We start from the raw sequence: 22,324 nt of genomic DNA, 5'->3' as shown, positions 1-22,324 counted from the left end.
AGCAAGGAAAAAAACTTGTATATATATAGTGTTAAATTAAGATTCCAGACTACTACAACACACAACTTCAAAAAAGCAGAGTCATGTTATGCTAACATATAGAGAAATATAAACAAAGATCAAAAAATTCAAGAACAAATAAGCATATAAAATAATCATACGCAAATAATGCATACATACAGAGATTCTTCATAAATGTGAAGTCAAGTAAGAATTGGGTAAACAAGAAAATGGCAATAAGAATAAAATCTTGAAAATTAAGAGACATCACATATTAACAAAAATAACAAAAAAACATTAACTGAACCAATACCTTATCTTGCTCAGATAATCCACTTTGATTTCTTCCCGATATTTTATTATGAAATCCAATGAATTTAGCCACTTTTTCATTGATTGGGCACCATCGATTACACAAGGAATTAACACTCCGATCACTTGCAAACCCTTCTTTATTTTCATGAAAATAATTCCAAATCCTATTCCAATAACATGTATGTGTCTGATTATTATCCTGTATCGGATCCATACTTACATTCAACCAAGCCGAAACCAACAGCATGTCCTCTTGAATTAAGAAATTCTTTGATCTTTTCCCCTTTTTCTATTTTGAAGCCTCTTGCTGCAATTGGGACCGGGACTGAGATTGAGATTGATGGGAAAGTTGAGAGAATACCATATCTTCAAATTCAAACGAACCATCATTAAGCAGAGATACAAAAGATCTATCCATTTTTTGTAAAATTCCACTCAATTCTAAAATCCCAAACCTTAATTATATATATTTGATGAAGCTAGATGTTGTAGCGGGAAGGTGTACAGTGGAGGGAAAATAAGCCGCAGGAGAAATATTGTAGAGGGAAATGACGTGGCAGATATAGATGATAGTTACTCATTCAACAAATTTGCGTGCCTTTTTTCTCGGCATCTAAAATTTTACTTAACAGGTGTCTCCCTTGGAGTACTGTTTTTTTACGTATTATCTATATTTTTAAAATTAAGGTTTCCACGTAGATATTATTGCTAACAGGTGCTGTCCCTGCGAGATACTCTAAATCGTGAATTAGTTGTAAAAATGATTATTAGAACAATTTTAGAGGTTATAAGTTGACCGGAAGCAAGTGAAAGTAAAGAATAAATTAGTAGTATCGTTATTCTTAATAAAAGGAAAAGAAAATAAATCAAAGACATTAAATTTAGGTCTATACATTGCTTTAACGTAAATTATTTAATTAAATATAATATTCAGGCCATAGCTAATACAAAGGTAGCAGTGATTTAGTTTTAAATAAATACTCCCTCCGTCTCAGCAGAATATATACGTTTACTATTTACGCGTATTTCGAGTATTTTATAAAATATAGTTTCATAATATTTTTTTCAAATTTTCTTTTTTTGAATAAAAGTTTAAATATAAAACTTTTATTTAAAAAATATTAAAAAATATTATGAAATTATACTTTAAACGAGTATTAAAAAACGTGTCAAAAAGTGATGTATAAAAATCAATGGGACAGAGAGGGAGCAACAATGTATAAGGAGGAGTTAAAAAACGTGAACTTACATGGGCTAAAAAAAGTGATGATTAAATAGGGGCCAATGGGCTACATTTGTTTTGAGGGGTGAATTTCAGGGCATGTTTGACCGAGTACTTATAAGTAACTTATTTCATTTAAGCCCGCGATTATCTAGTATTTGTCGACCCTACTTATAAGTTGAATTTATAATTTATAGGCTGATAAGTTGAATGTTAGTATCAACGTACTTTTTCTCAACTTATTTTGATTTTTCGCATTTTTATTAACTTTAGTTTTAAAATATACGTTTTAAATGTTTATTTAATTTAAAATTTACGATTTAAGATAATTAAATTGAAAAATTATTTATTTTAGTTTATTCAATTAAAAGAAATCTGACTTATAAGTAAAATTATCCAAACACTTATATAACTTATATGTATTTATCTACTTATAACTTGTAAGTCACTTATTTAATTTAAGTCATAAGTTACTTATTTTAAAATTTCCCAAACAGACACTTAGTTACTTGGGCTTTCATTTTACTAAGTCATTTCAAATACAGATACTTTTCAGATTAAAATAAAACCTATATTTTTGCGTGATATCAAGTTTGAAGTGGTAAATACAGGCTGTTAGATATATTTGAGATGTCATGTCTAATGTGTTTCATGTTTAGTTTTTTAGATCTTAACAAACAGGAAATATCAGTACTTACTGAAATCAGCACTTACTGGAAGTCAGAACTTAAGGATATCAGTACTTAAATTATTAGGAGATAATTATCAGAAGATGGATATCAGAACTTAAGTGCGGAAGGACGAACAGTTAAGGAAAGGCTGATTGAAAGGAAAGAAGATCAAGACTAAATAAAGAAGAGATATGCATGGAGAAGATTTCTATGGAAGATAGAAGACTTGGAAAAGAAGATACCTAATTGATATATTTTAGGATACAGAATCATATTCAATATCAATTAGCGATTATCTTGTAACTGTGTATTATATAAACACAGACATAGGGTTTACACTATATGTGTTATCATAATCGAAGTTATTATTTATTGTAACCCTAGCAGCTCTCGTGATAATCTGTTCATCACTGAGAGAGGACAATTCTATATTGTAACAGAGTTTAAAAAAGTTTGTTTTCTGTTACTTGTGTTCTTTAATTCGATTTGATTGTGATAAACACTGTATTCAACCCCCTTCTACAGTGTGTGTGACCTAACAAGTGGTATCAGAGCAGATCTGTTAAAACACAAACAGTTTAAGATCCGAAAACAATCATGTCTGAAGAAGAACAAACTCCAACAAGCCCACCAAAACTGAAGAACCTCCAAAGACTCAAATCCATAGTCGATATGAGACTATTAGAGTTCCCATACTGAAACCATCTGAATATTCCATATGGAAGGTGAGGATGTCTATGTTTCTGGAAGCTACTGATCCAGAATACCTTGACAGAATCAATGAAGGACCACACAAGCCAACCAAACTCTCTGTTGTAGTTGCAGGTGAACCAGCAAAGTCTATACCAAAGGAGAAGATAGATTACACTACGGAAGATATCTCATCAATTGCTAAGGATGCTAAGGTACGACACTTGCTGCATAGTGCCATTGATAATGTAATGTCAAACAGGGTAATCAACTGCAAGACTGCAAAGGAGATATGGGATGCTTTGGAGACAAGATGTCAGGGAACTGATTCAATTAAGAAGAACAGGAAGACTATACTCACTCAAGAGTATGAGCACTTTGACTCAAAGCCTGATGAGTCATTAACTGGTTTATATGACAGATTTGTCAAACTCTTGAATGATTTGTCACTAGTTGACAAGGAATATGATCTTGAGGATTCAAATCTTAAATTCTTGTTAGCTCTTCCTGAATGTTGGGATTTGAAGGCCACCACTATAAGAGACAACTATAATCTTAAAGAAACAACTCTTGATGAAATTTATGGGATGCTCAAGACTCATGAACTTGAGATGGAACAAAGAAGCAAGAGAAAAGGAAGAAAGTCAAGGACAGTTGCTCTTAAGGCTGAGGAGGAATTCCCCAAAGCAGCTGCCTCAAGGAAAGGCAAGGGAAAAGCTCTCATCACAAAGTCTCATACTGAATTATCAAGTTATGATACTGATGATGACTCATAAACTGAAAGTTTACCTGAGATGGATCCTAATGAAGAGATGATGAAGTTGTGTGCTCTTATGGTGAAAGGAATCACAAAGATTGCATACAGGAAATTCAGAAAGGGAAAGAAGTTTTTCAGGAAAGGTTCAAGTTCTGATAAGAAGAGTCTCAGAAAATTTAAAGGCAAAGGAGAAAAATCTGACAGAGGAGATTACACAAATGTCAAATGCTACAACTGTGGTGAGAAAGGCCACATATCACCTGATTGCAAGAAAGTGAGGAGTGACAAAGGCAAGGCTCTTGTCACAAAGAAGAAAAGCTGGACAGATACTTCAGATTCTGAGAGTGAGGTGAACTATGCCTTGATGGCAAATGCTGATAGCAGTTCTGATGCTGCTGAGTTAAAGGTACCTCAAACTACTTATGCCTTTCATACTGATGATATTAATGAGTTGAGAAAATATCTTAAAAACCATGTTCATTAGTTATAGAGATCAAACTTTAACATCTGAAAGATTAACTTCTGAAAATCTTGCTTACAAGAAGAGGAAGGATTATTTAGAAAAAGAGTTAGTCATGTTCCATCAAACTCAGAAAGATAGAGATGATGCCTTTTATGTTAGGGATGAAATACTTAAAATAAATGAATCTCTAAAAACTGAGTTAGAAAAAGAAACAGAGATTATCAGGACTTGGACTAATTCTGGCAGAACAACTCAGAATTTATTAAGTAGTGGAAACTGGAAAGAGGGCTTAGGTCATGGAGATGATAAGAATGATAAGGGAACTGTAGAAATTGAGCCTGTAGTTGTTAAACAAAAGCCAAAGATAAATCCTTTTAAGTTTGTAGTTATAAAGTCTGATATTGATAAATCAGAAGTTAAAGAGTAATTAACTTCTGACAAACCAAAACAGGATAAGCCAACTGAAGTTAACATAGGCTTAATGACAAAGAAGCAGCTTAAGCATAAGCTGAAAGATGTTAAGAATGTAAACAAGGTAAAGCCACCTAGGAAAAATAGGAATGGAAAGGAAGGTGTGAATAAAAGTAATGATTATAAGCCTGTTCCTAATGCTCCTAGAAAGACATGTCATAACTGTGGAAATTCTAACCATCTAGCTTCTTTTTGTAGGAAAAATAAGAACATAAACTCCTTAGCTTCAAAGTCAGGAGTTAAGAGTCAGTCTGTTAGATATAGGCCATAAAATCCTTATTTTCATTGTGGTAGTTTATGACATTCCATTTATACTTGTAAGGAATATCATAGTTTGTACTATGATTATTATCAAATAAAACCTTCTTTAAAGAAAGTTAGCATTGTTCCTTCTAGTGTAAGTTCTGATGCAAAGTATGATAGTGCAAATGCTGATAAGAAAAATGTTAACATAAACTCTAATGTTAAATCCGTTGCAAATGTTAACAAACTTAATAAGGCCAAAGGATCCAAGAAAGTCTGGGTCCTTAAATTTAATCATTAGTGGTCTTTGTGATTGCAGGGCAACAGGAAAAACATCCTAGTTCTGGACAGTGGATGTTCAGGACATATGACTGGAAATAAAGCCCGGCTATCAGACTTTGTGGAGAAAGCTGGCCCAAGTGTTTCTTATGGAGATGGCAACATGGGAAAAACTTTGGGATATGGCAATATCAATCTAGGGAATGTCATCATTGAAAAAGTAGCTCTGATCTCAGGACTTAAACACAATCTGCTCAGTGTTAGTCAAATCTGTGACAGAGGTTATCATGTGGATTTCTTTGAAGAACACTGTGAAGTTGTAAGCAAATCTACAGGAAAAGTTGTTCTGAAAGGATACAGGCATGGTAATATTTATGAAGCCAAGCTTTCAACAAGTACTGATGGTTTTGCAATCTGTCTGTTAAGTAGAGCATCAATTGAAGAACGCTGGAATTTGCACAAGAAACTCTCTCATTTAAATTTCAACAATATAAATGAACTAGTCAAGAAAGATCTTGTGAGAGGACTGCCAAAATCAGTATTTACTCCTGATGGCCTTTGTGATTCATGTCAGAAGGCAAAACAAAGAAAATCTTCTTTCAAGAGCAAGACTGAATCATCAATTCTTGAGCCTTATCACCTACTACATGTTGATCTATTTGGTCCAGTGAATGTCATGTCTATTGCAAAGAAGAAATATGCTATGGTCATAGTGGATGAGTTCACCAGATACACATGGGTGTATTTCTTGCACACAAAAAGTGAAACTGCATCTATCTTGATTGATCATGTCAAGCAACTGGATAAGTTGGTCAAAGATTCTGTGAAAATCATAAGAAGTGATAATGGCACTGAGTTCAAGAATTTGATCATGGAAGAGTTCTCCAAAGACCATGGAATAAAGCAGGAATTTTCTGCTCCTGGAACTCCACAGCAAAATGGAGTTGTTGAAAGAAATAATAGAACTCTTATTGAAGCTGCACGAACTATGCTTGATGAAGAAGAGTTGCCAACCTACTTTTGGGATGAAGCCGTGCAGACTGCTTGTTTTACTCAGAATGCAACACTGATCAACAAGCATGGAAAAACACCATATGAGATGGTGAAGAAAAAGAAGCCAAATATGAAGTATTTTCATGTATTTGGATGCAAGTGTTTTGTTCTTAAGACTCATCCTGAACAGCTATCCAAATTTGATCTAAAAGCTGATGAAGGAATTTTTGTTGGATATCCACTTTCCACAAAAGCCTTCAGAGTCTACAATATAAGAACAAGGGTTGTCATGGAATCTATCAATATCTCTTTTGATGATAAGAAAATTACAGGACTTGAAGATTTCAATGATCATGATCAGCTGAGATTTGAGAATGAAGTTTTAAATTCTGATCGCGTAAATCCTGACAGTCTAAATTCTGATACTGCAAACTCTGATGGATTAAACTCTGATGTTATTGAAACTGTGGTGACTACGCCAAAGGAAGATGCACCTGTGCAGGGGGAGCATACTGAAGATACAACCACATTTCAAGAAACATCAGAACCTACAACAGGCTCTTCAAGTTCTGATTCATCAAGTTCTGATGGGCCAAGTTCTGATAATTCTGGAAACTCAAGTGCTGATAATTCTGGAAACTCAAGTGCTGATATTTCTGGAAACTCAAATTCTGAAGGATCCAACTCAGAGAGCATAATTTCAGGGGGAGAATCAGAAAGTGTTGATGAAGACAGCATGGATCATGAGGGAGCATCCAGTTCTAGAGAAAATCTTCCATCTGCAAGGAAGTGGACTAAAGCATATACACCTGACTTAATTATTGGAAATCCTGATGCAGGTATCAGAACTAGAACACCTTCATCAAATGAATGTCTTTATCACTCTTTTCTCTCTCAAACTGAACCAAAAAAAGTGGAAGAAGCTCTTCAAGATGCTGATGGGGTGCAAGCAATGCAGGAAGAGTTAAATGAATTTGAAAGAAACAAAGTCTAGACCCTGTTGCCAAGACCAAAGAACAGATCTGTTGTTGGTACAAAGTGGGTGTTCAGAAACAAAACTGATAGTGATGGCACAATTATAAGGAATAAAGCAAGGCTGGTTTCAAAAGGGTATTCTCAACAAGAGGGAATTGATTATGATGAAACATTTGCACCAGTTGCAAGATTGGAAGCCATAAGGATATTTTTGGCTTATGTTGCTCACAAAAAGTTTACAGTCTTTCAAATGGATGTGAAAACTGCTTTTCTCAATAGAGAATTGGAAGAGGAAGTATATGTTGAACAACCTCCAGGTTTTGTAGATTCAAAATTTCCTAGTCATGTCTACAGACTAGACAAAGCACTTTATGGCCTTAAGCAAGCTCCAAGAGAATGGTATGAGACACTAGCTCAGTTTCTTCTGGAAAGTGGATTTAACAGAGGGACTATTGATAAAATATTGTTTTATCTCAACCATGGAAAGGACTTACTTTTGATGCAGATATATGTTGATGATATCATTTTTGGTTCTACAAATGACAGAATTTGTAAAAAGTTTGCCAGACTGATGCAGTCAAGATATCAAATGAGTATGATGGGGGAACTTAGCTATTTTCTGGGCCTTCAAGTCAAGCAGAATAAAGAAGGCACTTTTATTTGTCAATCCAAGTACACCAGAAATTTGCTGAAGAAATTTGGAATGCAAGATTGTTCAAGTGCATCCACTCCCATGGCCACTGCAATAAAATTGGATAAGAATATTGGTACATCAGTAGATATTACTGATTACAGAGGTATGATTGGCTCACTACTCTATCTTACTGCAAGTAGACCTGATATCATGTATGCTACCTGTCTATGTGCAAGATTTCAAGCAGATCCAAGAGAACCTCACTTAACAGCTGTGAAAAGAATTTTCGATTACCTTAAGGGTACAGCTGACCTGGGATTGTGGTATCCTAGAGAATCAAACTTTAAGCTAATAGGTTACTCAGATGCAGATTTTGCAGGATGCAAAATTGACAGGAAAAGCACAAGTGGAAGCTGCCAATTTCTTGGAGGCAGATTGGTTTCTTGGTTTAGCAAGAAACAGAAGTCAATTTCCACATCAACTGCAGAAGCAGAATACAATGTTGCAGGAAGCTGTTGTGCACAGATTCTTTGGATGAAGAATCAGTTACTGGATTATGGGTTAGAATTTTCTAAAATTCCTATTTACTGTGATAATCAAAGTGCTATTGCTATGACAGGTAATCCAGTTCAGCACTCAATGACAAAGCACATCAGCATTAGGTACCACTTCATAAGGGAACATGTGGATGAAGGTACAGTGGAATTGTATTTTTTTTCCAATAGATCAACAACTAGCAGATATCTTCACAAAACCACTATGTGAAGCTACTTTTACAAGATTGGTAAATGAACTTGGAATGGTTTCAGGTTCTTTATCTAAATCTGCTTAGTTTATGTTCTGATACATCAGACTTTATGATCAGTATTTACAGATATTACTATCTTTGTGTATTCTATGCTTAAATTGAAAATTGCTAAAGTGTTGATTGTTGTCTAATGTGAATTTCTAGACTCTGATAGTGATATAAATATTTCTGTGACTATTCAATCCAATGAGGATAACTGTGCTAGATACTGACCTAGTAATCTTTAATATACTAAAGATCCCATGTATGAATTAATTGTTTATATGGAAATCTTTTAACATAAGCAAATTCTGATATTGAGCTTAGTTAAAGTTTACTTTGTGTATCTTGTTACTAAGTCAAAAACTAGAATAGTGCTTCTTATCTGTTAAGTTCTGATGTTGGTAAATCTGATGGATGTACTAAGTGCTGACAAGCCTCACTTATCAAAAGAAAAAGAAAAGAACAGAAATAAAAATCAGGTACTCCTTTGAGATCTAGAGTAAAAATGTGGAAGGGAAGACCCAAGTGCATTGCTGGTATTAAGTTCTATGCATTAGAAAAAGCAAAATAAAATTTTCTTGGTGACTTTTCACATTCTCTGATTAGTGGAGAAATACTCTGACAATAGCATAAATTCTGATAAGCAGTCGTGACTTACTTACACTGAGAAGCCACTGTAAAATGGAATTTCAAAAGATGCATAAAATGAGCACAAAATAGTTGAGGTGGACTCATGCATGAACTCATTCTATACTAGACTTCAGAATAATGACAGATTTTGAGCAAAGTTCTTAGTTATACCTTATTTCTAAGATGTACTGAAGTGAATCAGACTTTAATCTTTATCTGATATTTAGCTTATTGCACACACATACACTCCATATGAATGATGATAATTACTGTGGTGATAAATGTTATTTTAGATGAACAGTTTAAGTGTCAGTTGCATAAATTCTGAGGACAAGTTCTGATGGAAGTTCTGATGATTAAGTTCTGATGAAACCATATCAGTACTTGTGTGAAGAATTACAGGAATACAACATTCACTTTTCGAGTTAAGGAGCCATGTTCTGATGACTGTTAAGTTCTGATATAAGTCTAAGTTCTGATATTAAATCCTGATTCTTTACTTGACTTATTTGTGGTTAAATCTGAAACAGTCATATTTAAAATCAGAATATGTTTGGGTGAGATATAAATAGTCCAAATAATTTGGGTTAGTGGTACTCATATATGCACAGTAATTTTTACTTGTTTCGTGTGCTCATTAACTCCTGTTTTAAGCTTCTAATGGCTGTCATAATTACTCATCGGTCTAGGGAGACGAGGCTTTACTTCTTTTCATTTCATATTTCCTACATCCCTTGGTCTTCCCTTGTCTATATAACTGAATGATAATCCTTTAGTAAAAACCAATTCTTTCTTCTCTCAAACAATGACTCAGTTTGGTTGATTTTACTGCTATGGCCCAGACAAGGTGACTATTTGGAACAATGGAGTTCCAACTCGTTATTCTATCAACAACATTCCTTCTAATCTCTGGATTCAATTTCCAGAAATCATTAAAAATGATTTATTGACTGTTCAAAGAGATCTTCATCTCCGTTCTCTTCGTCGGCAGGAGAGAATCATTCGTCTTGCTATTCTTTTTATTGAAGATAGGAAGAAGAATTAATTGATATCCTCCTGTTTCTCTTCACTGTCACCTGTGTCAGTCTTTTAGACTAGGAATAAGGCTGTCAATATTAGGGATTCTAGACTAGGGCAATCTTGTAATTTTCTGTATGTAATTTAAGTTTCATAAAATGTATTCCTTTGATATATTAATGAAATTTTTCTTTATTGCAAGATTGTGTCTCTAAGTCGTATCATATTCTGATGACCCTTTACACTCTGATAATAATCAAGTTGTGCTGCTCATGTGGTAGTGTTTATTTGCTTGGTTTATTTTTGGTTATTCTTAAATGGGATTATTTTATCAGAATAATTGTTTAAATGGGATTACTTGATTAATGGGATTACTTGGTTAGTGGGACGGTTTTTCTCCTTGAAAAACTGCATGTGATAAGTAATGATTATTGAATACCTGTGCCCGTTAATTAATTTTTACTGCTGCATGCCTGAAAGGTGTCCACAGACCCTTCATATTCGTCTCAACGGGTATCTTTTACCATGTATAAGTAAAAGAGAGAAAAGATTGTAAAATCTTTTATTCACTTTTATACTCTATCTCTCTCTTTTTTACTCTTATACTCTCACAATTTTCTTACGATTTATCACACAGACATTTTCTCGAACACCTTTCAGACACTCAAATTTTTCACTGATTTCTCAATGGCACCTAAAGATATTATCTTCGATGGAGCAAAGTTTGTTCCTAATAACTATGTTGCCATTCTTTCTACGCAAGAAGCTCCGTCAGAACTTCACTTTGTTCAGGACTTCTTAGCTAATAGTGAAATCGGATACGCTTTGACTCAATTATCAAGTTTTTCTGGATCACAAGTGCTGACATTCTGGAGAATAGGGGTTTATGATGATGGTGGTAGGCGTGGATCTCCTAGTATTGTTTTTATAGCAAATGAGGAGGATTATGTTGTTACTCCGACAGTGGTTCGTAGGGCTCTCCATTTACCAGAAAATGTTTAGTTTAGTGCTGCTGTTGAGGAACCACTGCTTCAGGGAATGATGGCTGATTTGGGCTATGAAGAAAGTTTAGCAAAAATTGGTCAACTCAAATATGCACACATGCGCCGAGAATGGAGCTTTTTCTTTGACTGCATCACAAAGGCATTTGCTAACAAATGTACAAATTTTGATGGCATTCCAATCTTGTCTCAACAAATTGGGTATGCTCTTCTCCATCAGTCTCATTTTGATTTTGCTAGAACTGTGCTATGCTTTATTAATGACAGAATGAAAGAGGGTAGGAATATTGTCTATTTTGCTAAATTCTGTCAATTAATTTATAGTCACTGTACAGAAGAATCTATCTTAGCCAGTGACATGTTGAATCCTTTAAGCTAGCCAAAAGGGCTTTTACTGATTTACTAAATGCTGATAACAAAAAGGCAATTTTGAGACCTCTTAGAATTCCCTTAGTTGTCAAACAAGCCCTGGTAAGTGCTGATGCTGCCAAATACTCAGTAATTTATCCTGATGTACCATAACCACATCCACAACTTCAACCACAACCATCAGAACCTACTCATATCCCTCCTCAAACACAAACATCAGAATATGATCATTACCCATCAACACATACTACAGTGCAGCCTTCTTCTTCTAGAGCATCAGCATCAAGATCTAAGAAAGTTTCACAGCAGAAAAGAAGGAGGATCATCTTGAGAGATGAATCAGATGATGAGGCAGAGGTTCAACCTACAGAACCTGTTGTTCCTGCAGCTGAGAAAGTCACTTCTCAGAAAGATCCAGAGACTGGAATTCTAGGTCCCTGAAAAGGCCTAGAATAATTAATTCTGATGATGTAGCTCCTACAGTCTCTTCAAAAGCAAAAAGATTTAAAACATTAGCAAAAAGGCCTGCAGATTCTGGTAAAGGAATGGAAGCAGCATCTAAGGAAAGGGGTCAGGAATCTCTGATCTCACAAGACCCTGTTGAAGCTCACAATTCTCCAAGTGTTGATCCAGACCTTCATGCAACTCATCACTCTCCACTTCATGAGCCAGAAATAACTCATATTCCCACACCTCCAGTATCTCCAGTACATGCTGATAACCAGGGGCCAAGTGATGAAATTGACATCCATAACTTGCAAATGCCTCAGGTTTTGTATCTGGAACCTCCACAAACTACACAACTTTCTCAGCACACTCCTCCAGCCACTCCAGTGCTAAATTCTGATGATCTTGGAGATGAATCTCAAATTACTTCTCATACAGTCATTTTATCAGAAGATGATGATAGTGAAGATTCTGGCACTTCTGTTGCACTGCCTGCTGCAAACTCTGATGAAGCTGATGTTAATGTAGATGCTGATGCAGCTGGTCCTTCTGGACATGCTCCTCTACCACCAGCTTCTAAGGCTGCTTTTATCGAGAAGTTTGTAGAAAGGGCTCCTCCAGTTCCTTGGAGTGAGACTAAAAGAGGGCAAGAGTGGATCCAAGACTGGAATAATGTTGAATTTGTCCCTAATACAGCTATTCTTTCTGAGCATCTGACAAAGGTTGGTGAGATGTTTGCCAATGTTGATTTCAAGACACATCTTAGAGTTACAGCACTGAGTACAAGGCACCTTCAAGGTCAACACTCAGCAACTCACGTCCAGCTGGACAAAATTCAAAATATATTGCTAGAGGATGCAGAGAAGATCAAAGTAGAGAAGCAGAGGTTTTTCAAGCCTAACTTTGACCGTTTAGCAAATATTGAAAAGTCTCAAGACAAGCAGCAAGCTCAAATTTCTCAAATTTTATAAAATCAAGCTGCTCAACAAGTTCAGCTTAATGAACTTCAAAATTCTGTGGAATTGCTTGTCTCTCTGCTTCTTCCTGATGATGCCAAAAAGGGGGAGAAAGTAATTAAGTCCAAATGCAAGTCTACTACATCACAGAAAGAAAAAGATGATGAAAATGAAGATCAGGGAAACTCTAAAATGGGTGGAGGTCAAAGAAAAAGCAAAGGCTCTTCATTATAGAAAGACAGAACTACAAGTCAAAGGCTAAGTTCTAATGCTGGCAAGAAATCAAGCTCAGGTAAACAAGTTCTAGTCAATCCTGAAGATCTTTATGAAGAGATCTCAAAGAGGCTGTTTCTTAAAGAAAATCCAGGGATGGATCTTAAAATGCTGGAAGAAGAAGAAGCTAGACTGAAAGCTGCAATTGATAAGTCACAATCTAAGTCTAATGTTTCTGCAACAGCAAAGAAACCTCCACAGGCTAAAGGCATTATGATTAAAGAAAGAACAAGTGATGAGGCATCTAAAGCCAAATCACAAGTGGAGTATGATCCAAAGTTTAAGGGCAAAGGTAAAGTTGATGAACCTGTAAGGGTTTACATGCCAACTATGGATGAACAAATAGATGCTGATGAAGCTACTGATCTGATTTTGAAGAACAATAAAGATTCTCAAACAACCTCTGATAGAGCTCAAGTTGTTCAAAGTCAGGAGTTAGTAAATTCAGATGCTACAAGGAAGAAAGCAACCTCTGACACAGCTCAAGTTAACTTGACATCAGGAGATAAGGGAATAACCTCTGAAACTGCTCATGTTAAACCTTCAACTACTCTACCAGGATTCACCCAAGCTAAACAATCTGCTCAAACTCTGAAGAGTACATCAAGAGGTCTTCGGAGTAGATTGCTTCTAAGAGAGGAGGCAAGAGAAAAAACTGGTTTAGGAAATGCTGATGAAAGAAGAGTAAGTAACACAACTCTAGATCCTACATCTCTGTCTGAACCAGGAATAGGCACAACTCCTGAAAGATTAGATCAATTGGAGTCTGTACAGATGGTTTACCACTCTGCACTGAAAGAACAGGTTATGTTATATTTCATGACAGATGGGAGGGTATTCCAGATTAGGGAGGATGCTATTAACTTGAAGTACTATGAAGAATTGGAACATATGCTATATTTGCTTCAAGTAAAGAACAAGTCTACAAATGATGCTGCCAAATTCTTAAGGTCTAATATTGAGTGACAAAAGAAACTTTACAGGATAAAGTCTGGCAGCTCATACTATCCTAAGTACAGAGCTCATGATGGAAAAATTATTGAAATGAAGCCTAGCACTGCAAAGATTGTTACCACCTTTCTGGGTTATAGGGCTGTTGAATTCAACATAGAATCAGACAAAGCCTATTATATCAGACTTAATGAGGATATAAGAAAGGCAAAGATCAATGATCTCAGAGCTGCTATCTTCCAGATAAGTGAATATACAACTGAACTAAAAGAAGCCAAAAGGAGGATGTTGAATGAACTTGCATATTCTGAGAGATGTCTTTTGAAGAATTATCTCAGGACAACTCCTGATGTTAAAGAGATCACATAATGAAGCCAAGTCAGGGACTGCAACTGCTAAATTCTGAAGAACATACAGGCTAAAGTTGATATCAGACTTTAAGGATGGTAAAAACTACAAGTACTGTAAGTTGTAGTTTCTTAGTCAAATTCTCATATGCATTTGTACTTAATGTTTTTGACATCATCAAATATATATATTGAACTTGTATATTGTGCTAATTTACAAGTTGTGGGAGATTGTTAGATATATTTGAGATGTCATGTCTAATGTGTTTCATGTTTAGTTTTTTAGATCTTAACAAACAGGAAATATCAGTACTTACTGAAATCAGCACTTACTGGAAGTCAGAACTTAAGGATATCAGTACTTAAATTATCAGGAGATAATTATCAGAAGATGGATATTAGAACTTAAGTGCGGAAGGACGAACAATTAAGGAAAGGCTAATTGAAAGGAAAGAAGATCAAGACTAAATAAAGAAGAGATATTCATGGAGAAGATTTCTATGGAAGATAGAAGACTTGGAAAAGAAGATATCTAATTGATATATTTTAGGATACAGAATCATATTCAATATCAATTAGCGATTATCTTGTAACTGTGTAGTATATAAACACAAACATAGGGTTTACACTATATGTGTTATCATAATCGAAGTTATTATTTATTGTAACCCTAGCAGCTCTCGTGATAATCTGTTCATCACTGAGAGAGGACAGTTCTATATTGTAACAGAGTTTAATAAAGTTTGTTTTCTGCTACTTGTGTTCTTTAATTCGATTTGATTGTGATAAACATTGTATTCAACCCCCCTCTACAGTGTGTGTGACCTAACACAGGCTTAAGTCCAGTCGGTCAGCTAATGCTCTGGACTCCCTACTCTTCAGCACTTGTGTATAAGCTATATGTAGCTAAGTATTTTGGCAGTCGTTTGTAATGTTTTTATGGAACACTGTTTGTTTAACTTAAATAAAAACGTGGGTTTGTAATTGTAATACATATGTTTTTTGTGAATTTAGAATTTTAGCACTTGAATCGGTTTTGGAGTTAAACAGAACCGAAACCGAACCGATTATTATAATATAGTAATATATATAATAATAATAATAATAATAATAAATTATGTATTATAAAAATATAAATATTCAATTTAAGAATTTAAACTTTGGGCCAGTAATTTTAATCATTTGGCATGGGCCTGTCTAAGTTAAATGTAATCCATATTGAATATTTCACAGACCACAGTCCAGTAGTCCAAGACTCCAAGTCCACACTCCATCGTCCATCCTTGGGTTAGCCGCTCATCGCCCCTCATCCGTCATCGGCTCATCGCACTCAGCACTTGCCACTCGCTAAGAAATATAACAGATCCTGGAAATCAAAATCAGGTAACAAATCAGTTACCGAACTCCATACTTCTAATTTTGATATCTATAGTTTATACTTTATATAAACTATATAAAGTATAGCTGTGAATTATGTTCTTTTTAGTTCCTTAGTAATCTAGCTGTGAATTATGTTTTTCCTGAAGTTTTGCAGCGAGTTGTAAGCCCAAAGCCATGTCTGATCAAGAAACTCCTCCCCAAGAAACAATACCTCCGAGTCCGACTTCAGAGGTATGATATTACAATCCTATGCAACTCTTTTTTAATTTGTGTAATATAATTAATTGATTTGTTGGATATACAAATTACAAAGTTTCATTTGTGTAATATTAGAAAATATGAAATTATGTTTATTGCTTTCTGATTCAAGTTCAGCAGAAAATATGAAATTCTATTTATTGCTTTCTGATTCGATAACAAGGTGTTTATTTAGAAAACATCAGAAGAGAAAACAAAACCACATGTTTATATGCCTCTGCATAGTTATCTGGTATCCCGTTTCTCTGCATTATAATAGGGATAATAGATTGCTTGTAGTTCGATACACTTTACGTTGCAATGCGTAGTACTTCAATTGTATGTTGATTGTTACATCCTGTATTCTGGTTTCCTTTACTTCTTTATTTCAGGGAGTTAGCGTTTGCGAGAACACCTTAGCATTTGCAAGAATTATGGTTTCATTTTCCTGAGCATTAACCAGCAAGACTGTAATGTAGATGCTTCAATCACTTCTTTGAAAATGAAAATATTATAATATAATGAATAAATAAATTATGCTTCTGATATTTCGATGTAGCAGGGCAAAAAAACAGTGGTTAAGGAAGAACCGGAGATTCCATTTTCCTCAGATGTTGAGCATTTTGTATTGGAATTGATTGGTTGATTTACTTGTTTTGTGTAGCTTGATTGATTCTTGAGAACTGAGATGTTAGTGTTCTTTTGGAATCTTGAGCTTTTAGCATTTTTACCGAGATTTCTTCTCAAAGAGAAAAATAGTAAGAAAAATGACAATGCCTCAGTCTTGGTAACTAGGGAGTTCTGAAAGTTTCTTTATTATCTGTCTGAGAATACTGATGAGCAGTTGTATATCTAATAGAACATTAGGAAATTCCAAATTGATGCCATTACTAATGACTTCTATTTTCTTGTATTTATTTAATATATTTGAAGCAACTGGATAAAAATGTTATGGAAATTGTGCATTAAGACATGGAAGGAACTATGATCTTTGCTCAGTTTCAGTTTGTAGTTTTTGGATAAAAATTATATCTGGGTTTGGTTCATCACTATGTAATTTCTAGTTATGTAGTTAATTTTGGAAAATTGTATAATTTGACTAATTAACTATGAAAGTCATGGTGCCATTATTAATTGATATTGTTTTGCCTGTTTTTCAGGAGATGTTAGTATGTTACCTTATGTCCCAGGTGTTCAGATGTCTTTCAGTTTCTGGAGGATAAGAATGAAGTTCATGTGCTTGTGTTTCCAAGCATCCGCAGAAAATAGAAGATAGAAAATGAATTTAAATGCTTGGCTTTCAGATATTTAATTTGTAATATGTTACTTTCTATTTTGATTCCTGTAAATATTCAGATGATGTGGTTGGATTTTTTTAATTAAGCGAACCTTTTTTTGTTCAAGTTATAATTATTTTTCTTTTGCCGGTGTTTTAAACCGAAACCGAAAATTACAACCGAACCAGGACTTTTGAAACCGAAACCGTTGATTTGGTTGCGGTTGCGGTTTTTGATTTCTAAAACCGAAGATCTTCGGTTTCGGTTTCGGCTTTATACAAAAACTGAACCGAACCGTGCTCTCCTCTAGTGTGAAGGACTTGCATGCCTCCTCTTCCTTTAATTAAATATCTATTTGCCTTCTTCCTTAACTAATTTGATGAAACCGACTCCTAATCTCTTCATGAACTTTGTTTTCCCTCTAATTTATGTATTTATAGCTCTCTCTGGTTTGGGGAATAAATCCATAATTTCTCGATACCATGTCCGAATGAGATAGTACTCCTCTGATGCTTCTTTCAATCCTTGAATAAGTACTTCCTATGTCCCTTCCATTTGTTTACACTTTCCTTTTTGGATGTCCCTTCCAATTGTTTACATTTCAAAATTTTTCAAAAATAGTAAAGTTTTTATAATTTTTAAATTAACTACATCCACTGCTTTCCTCGACTATACCCACTTTATACATATAATATTAATCGGTCCCACTACTTTACACATTTTTTCAACTTTTCACCACTACTTTATCATTTTTCTTAAACTCCGCGCCCCTCCCAAATGATTTAGCTCTTAAAAAGTAACTCAGCTATCACTAAAAATATAAATAAAATAACAATAAAATATACTCAACACATAAATATATGTACAACAAATATGAAGTTATCTAAATACTTCTATTTATTAGTATCATTATTAAAATTGATAATTTGTTATTTTAAGGTAATTTTATATTAAAATAAGGTAATTTTATATCTAGCAAACTTTCATACCACTTTGATAAATACTATGATTGCCAGAATAATGCTATTGTCATGATAATTATTATAAAAATCTTGTTAACCTGAAACGTTATATTTCCCCTCCGATATAAGAATTTGTACAGTTTAAACATTTCTAGATTGAACAAAAAATCTCTCTTATCGCATTCTTATTGGGTTCTCATATAAAGTTCTTATTGGGTAAACAATAAAAATGCCACAAGAGAGCTATCGCCTGGTTGTATGCAATAACTACTAGACTTACTTAAGCATGTTGTAGAAAATAACTGGACTCAAAGAATATCACCGTTTAAACATTTCAAGGACACGCAACCACCAATTTAAAAGGACAACTGATCCTGCAAGGGCACAAGTTTGGATTAAGAAATTGAAAAATCAGTTAGAGTGGGTCAGATTCCAGACCACCTAAAAATAACTTTTGCAGCATAAAAGAAGCTAATTTATGGTGGGAATCAGTTGAACACGGAGAGAATGCGATATTTATACAGTGGTCGAGATTCAAGGAGTTGTTTCTCAAAATTATTTTTCCAAAAAATAAAATGGAATTTAAATTTTTATAACTGAAACAAGGTGATATGAGTGTCGTCGAATACGAAGCAAAATTCACAGAACTGTCCAATTTTGCTAGTTACCCGGTACAAGATGAGAAAAGAAAGGTGTGCAGATTTGAGAAGGGTCTCAAATCAGGGATTTACCAAAAAGTAGCCGTCTTTGTGCTTAAAAACTATGCAGCAATGGTGCGGAAGGCTTAATTATTGAAGGAAGCTCAGAACATTTTCATAATTACCAAGATGGGAGAAAATTAAAGGATGACGATGAGGATAATGAGAAAAAGGGAATAAATTCAGAAAAGTCAATAAATTTGAGAAAGTGAAAGGAGGAAATAAAATAAGAAGAAATGAAGATGACACTGAATCTGAAAGAAATACAGTGGGAAGAAACATGAAGGTGTATGCACAAAAAGAAGCAAAAATTGCTTTAATTGTGGGCTTTTTGGAGACAATATATCAGGTGCGATAGATACGGGTGCAACTAAGTTTGTTTCTACCCAATTTGTTAAGAATAACAAGTTGCAAATAGAAATGCTTCCTGACACCCTACATATTGAAACCACAAATGTGGAAGTCCCTACTACAGATAGTATAGTAAAACACTGTCATGTTCAAATAAACGATTATCAACTTTTTATTGACTTGATTCATATTAGTTTAAAAGAACTTGATGCTATAATTGTAATGGATTTGCTACACCAACACGAAGCTGCCATTAACTATCAAAAAATTATTGACGATAAAATCATCAGAAGGGAAGGATATGTTGGAAAAATGGACCATACTTCCCAGTGTATTACTGTGGGGAGCTTCGGTCATATTCGTCAAGAAGAAGGATTGATATATGCGACTTTACTTATTATATCGTGAACTTAATAAAGTAACAATAAAGAATAAATAGTTCTTGCCTTGAATTGACGATCTATTTAATTAATTAAAATGAGCTTCATATTTTTTGAAGATCGATTTGCGATTTGGATGTCACCAACTTAAAATTAAGCCTGATGATGTGTCAAAGGCTGCATTTAGAACTCGTTATGGACATTATAAGTTCGTGTTGCTACCTTTCAGACTAACAAACGTACCAGCTGTGTTTATGTATCTTATGAATCGTGTTTTTTTAGGATTATTTAGATAAGTTTGTAACTGTATTCATCGATATCTTAATGTACTCCAGAATCTGAGAAGATTATGAAACTCATTTAAGGCTGATTTTAGAAAGATTGCGTGAAAGGAAGCTCTATGGAAAACTTTCAAAGTGCAAATTTTGGCTCTGAAAAGTGCAATTTCTTGGTCATAACAAGTAAAATCCGTCCATTTGATGAATCAATAAAGACACATTTTGTACAAGAAGAACATTTTCAAGAAACTCAATCGAGGCCTTTAATTTCTTTGTTCGTTGGCTTTACTCAATATGCGCCATTCATGCCAAATAACCAAGGGGAAGGAGAGGAGGAGGAGGAGGAGGAAAATGATGAAGAAAAGCAGGACAAAGAGGTGGATGAGGACGAACATTTTGTACAAGAAGAACCTTTTCAAGAAACTCAATCGAGTCCTTTAATTTCTTTGTTCGTTGGCTTTACTCAATATGCGCCATTCATGCCAAATAACCAAGGGGAAGGAGAGGAGGAGGAGGAGGAAAATGATGAAGAAAAGCAGGACAAAGAGGTGGATGAGGACGAAGAAGAAGAAGAAGAAGAAGAAGAAGAAGAAGAAGAAGAAGAAGAAGAAGAAGAAGAAGAAGAAGAAGAAGAAGAAGAAGAAGAAGAAGAAGAAGAAGAAGAAGAAGAAGAAGAAGAAGAAGAAGAAGAAGAAGAAGAAGAAGAAGAAGAAGAAGAAGAGGAAGAAGAAGAAGAGGAAGGGGAAGAAGAAGAATAGGAAGAAGAAGAAGAAGAGGAGGAAGAAGACGAAGAGGAAGAGGAGGAAGAAGACGAAGAGGACGAGGAAGAGGAGGAAGAAGAGGAAGAGGACGAGGAAGAGGAAGAGGAAGAGGACGAGGAAGAAGAGGAAGAGGAAGAGGAAGAGGACGAGGAAGAGGAGGAAGAGGAAGAGAAGGAAGAGGAAGAGGAGGAAGAAGAAGATGAGGAAGAGGAAGATGAAGAGGAAGAGGAAGAAGAAGAAGAAGAGGAAGAAGACGATGAAGAAGAGGAAGAGGAAGAAGAAGAAGAAGAAGAAGAAGAAGAAGAAGAAGAAGAAGAAGATGAAGAGGAAGAGGAAGAGGAGGAAGAAGAGGAAGAGGACGAGGAAGAGGAAGAGGAAGAGGACGAGGAAGAAGAGGAAGAGGAAGAGGAAGAAGAGGACGAGGAAGAAAAGGAAGAGGAAGAGGACGAGGAATAAGAGGAAGAGGAAGAGGAAGAGGAGGAAGAGGAAGAGAAGGAAGAGGAAGAGGGGGAAGAAGAAGAGGAGGAAGAGGAAGAGGAAGAGGAGGAAGAGGAAGAGGATGAAGAGAAGGAGGAGGAAGAAGAGGAAGAGGAGGAAGAGGAAGAGGACGCAGAGGAAGAAGAGGAAGAAGAGGACGAAGAGGACGAAGAGAACGAAGAGGAAGAAGAGGAAGAGGACGAGGAAGAAGAGGAAGAGGAAATGAAAGAGGAAGAGGAGGAGGAGGAGTAGAAGGAGGAGGAGGAGGAGATGGAGGAGGAGGAGGAGCAGGAGGAGAAGGAGAAGGAGAAGAAGAAGAAGACGAAGAAGAAGAAGAAGAAGAAGATTACGATTAATTTATGAGTTAATTATTTGTAATTCAATATTTAAACTTGTACTACAATTCCAAACTCATCATAGTATTTAGTTATTTGAAACTAAAACTTTTTAATTTTAGTATAATTCAATGTATTTTCAATTAATTATATATGCAAAAATAAAAACTAATAAAAATTAAAATCTGGCAACACTCAAAACTGATTTGAAAAAATTGAAAATGTAAGATTGACCAACATACCCGCTCGTCCGGGCACAACCAACTTCTATCACGGTCGGATTAACTATGGTTGGTTAAATTAGCTACTGTATCTTTTTTTAAGAAACTGGAAATTTAAGACCGACTAACAAACACGACCGTGAGGGCATAACCGACTGCTTCTGCGGTCGGAGTCATTACGATCAGTTAAATAGCTTCTACATTGTTGTGGTTTGTTACAATTTCTCAGCTAAATCGACCGTATTAACTCGACCGGTTTTCTTAAAAAATTGAAATTATCATTTTAATAATATTAATTGTAGATGGTTAACGGTTGGTTGACCCCGGGGGTTCCGAAATCGACCATATCCGTTGATTTTTTATTTCAGGAAAAGCTGACAGGCTTCTATTATTGCTCACTTAGCTTTCCCCATTCTCAAATCAAAACTCATCTACCTCTTTTCACTCAATTCTCTTACTTTTCTCATTCCTAA

At 35.0% G+C, this 22,324-nt stretch overlaps 1 long non-coding RNA gene across 1 annotated transcript; it reads left to right on the top strand.

The window, feature by feature from the left end:
• The first annotated feature begins 15,718 nt into the window (after nucleotides 1-15,718).
• LOC141684250 (uncharacterized) lies at nucleotides 15,719-17,514 on the top strand. The gene is made up of 3 exons (XR_012560595.1): nucleotides 15,719-15,877; nucleotides 16,021-16,105; nucleotides 17,272-17,514. It is a non-coding gene; the product is annotated as an uncharacterized LOC141684250 (long non-coding RNA).
• The last annotated feature ends 4,810 nt before the right edge of the window (nucleotides 17,515-22,324 follow it).

This window comes from Apium graveolens, chromosome 9 (genome assembly GCF_009905375.1).
Source record: "Apium graveolens cultivar Ventura chromosome 9, ASM990537v1, whole genome shotgun sequence".
NCBI lineage: Eukaryota > Viridiplantae > Streptophyta > Magnoliopsida > Apiales > Apiaceae > Apium > Apium graveolens.
Note: the sequence above shows the minus strand (reverse complement) of the source record. Positions and strands in the feature narration are given on the sequence as shown.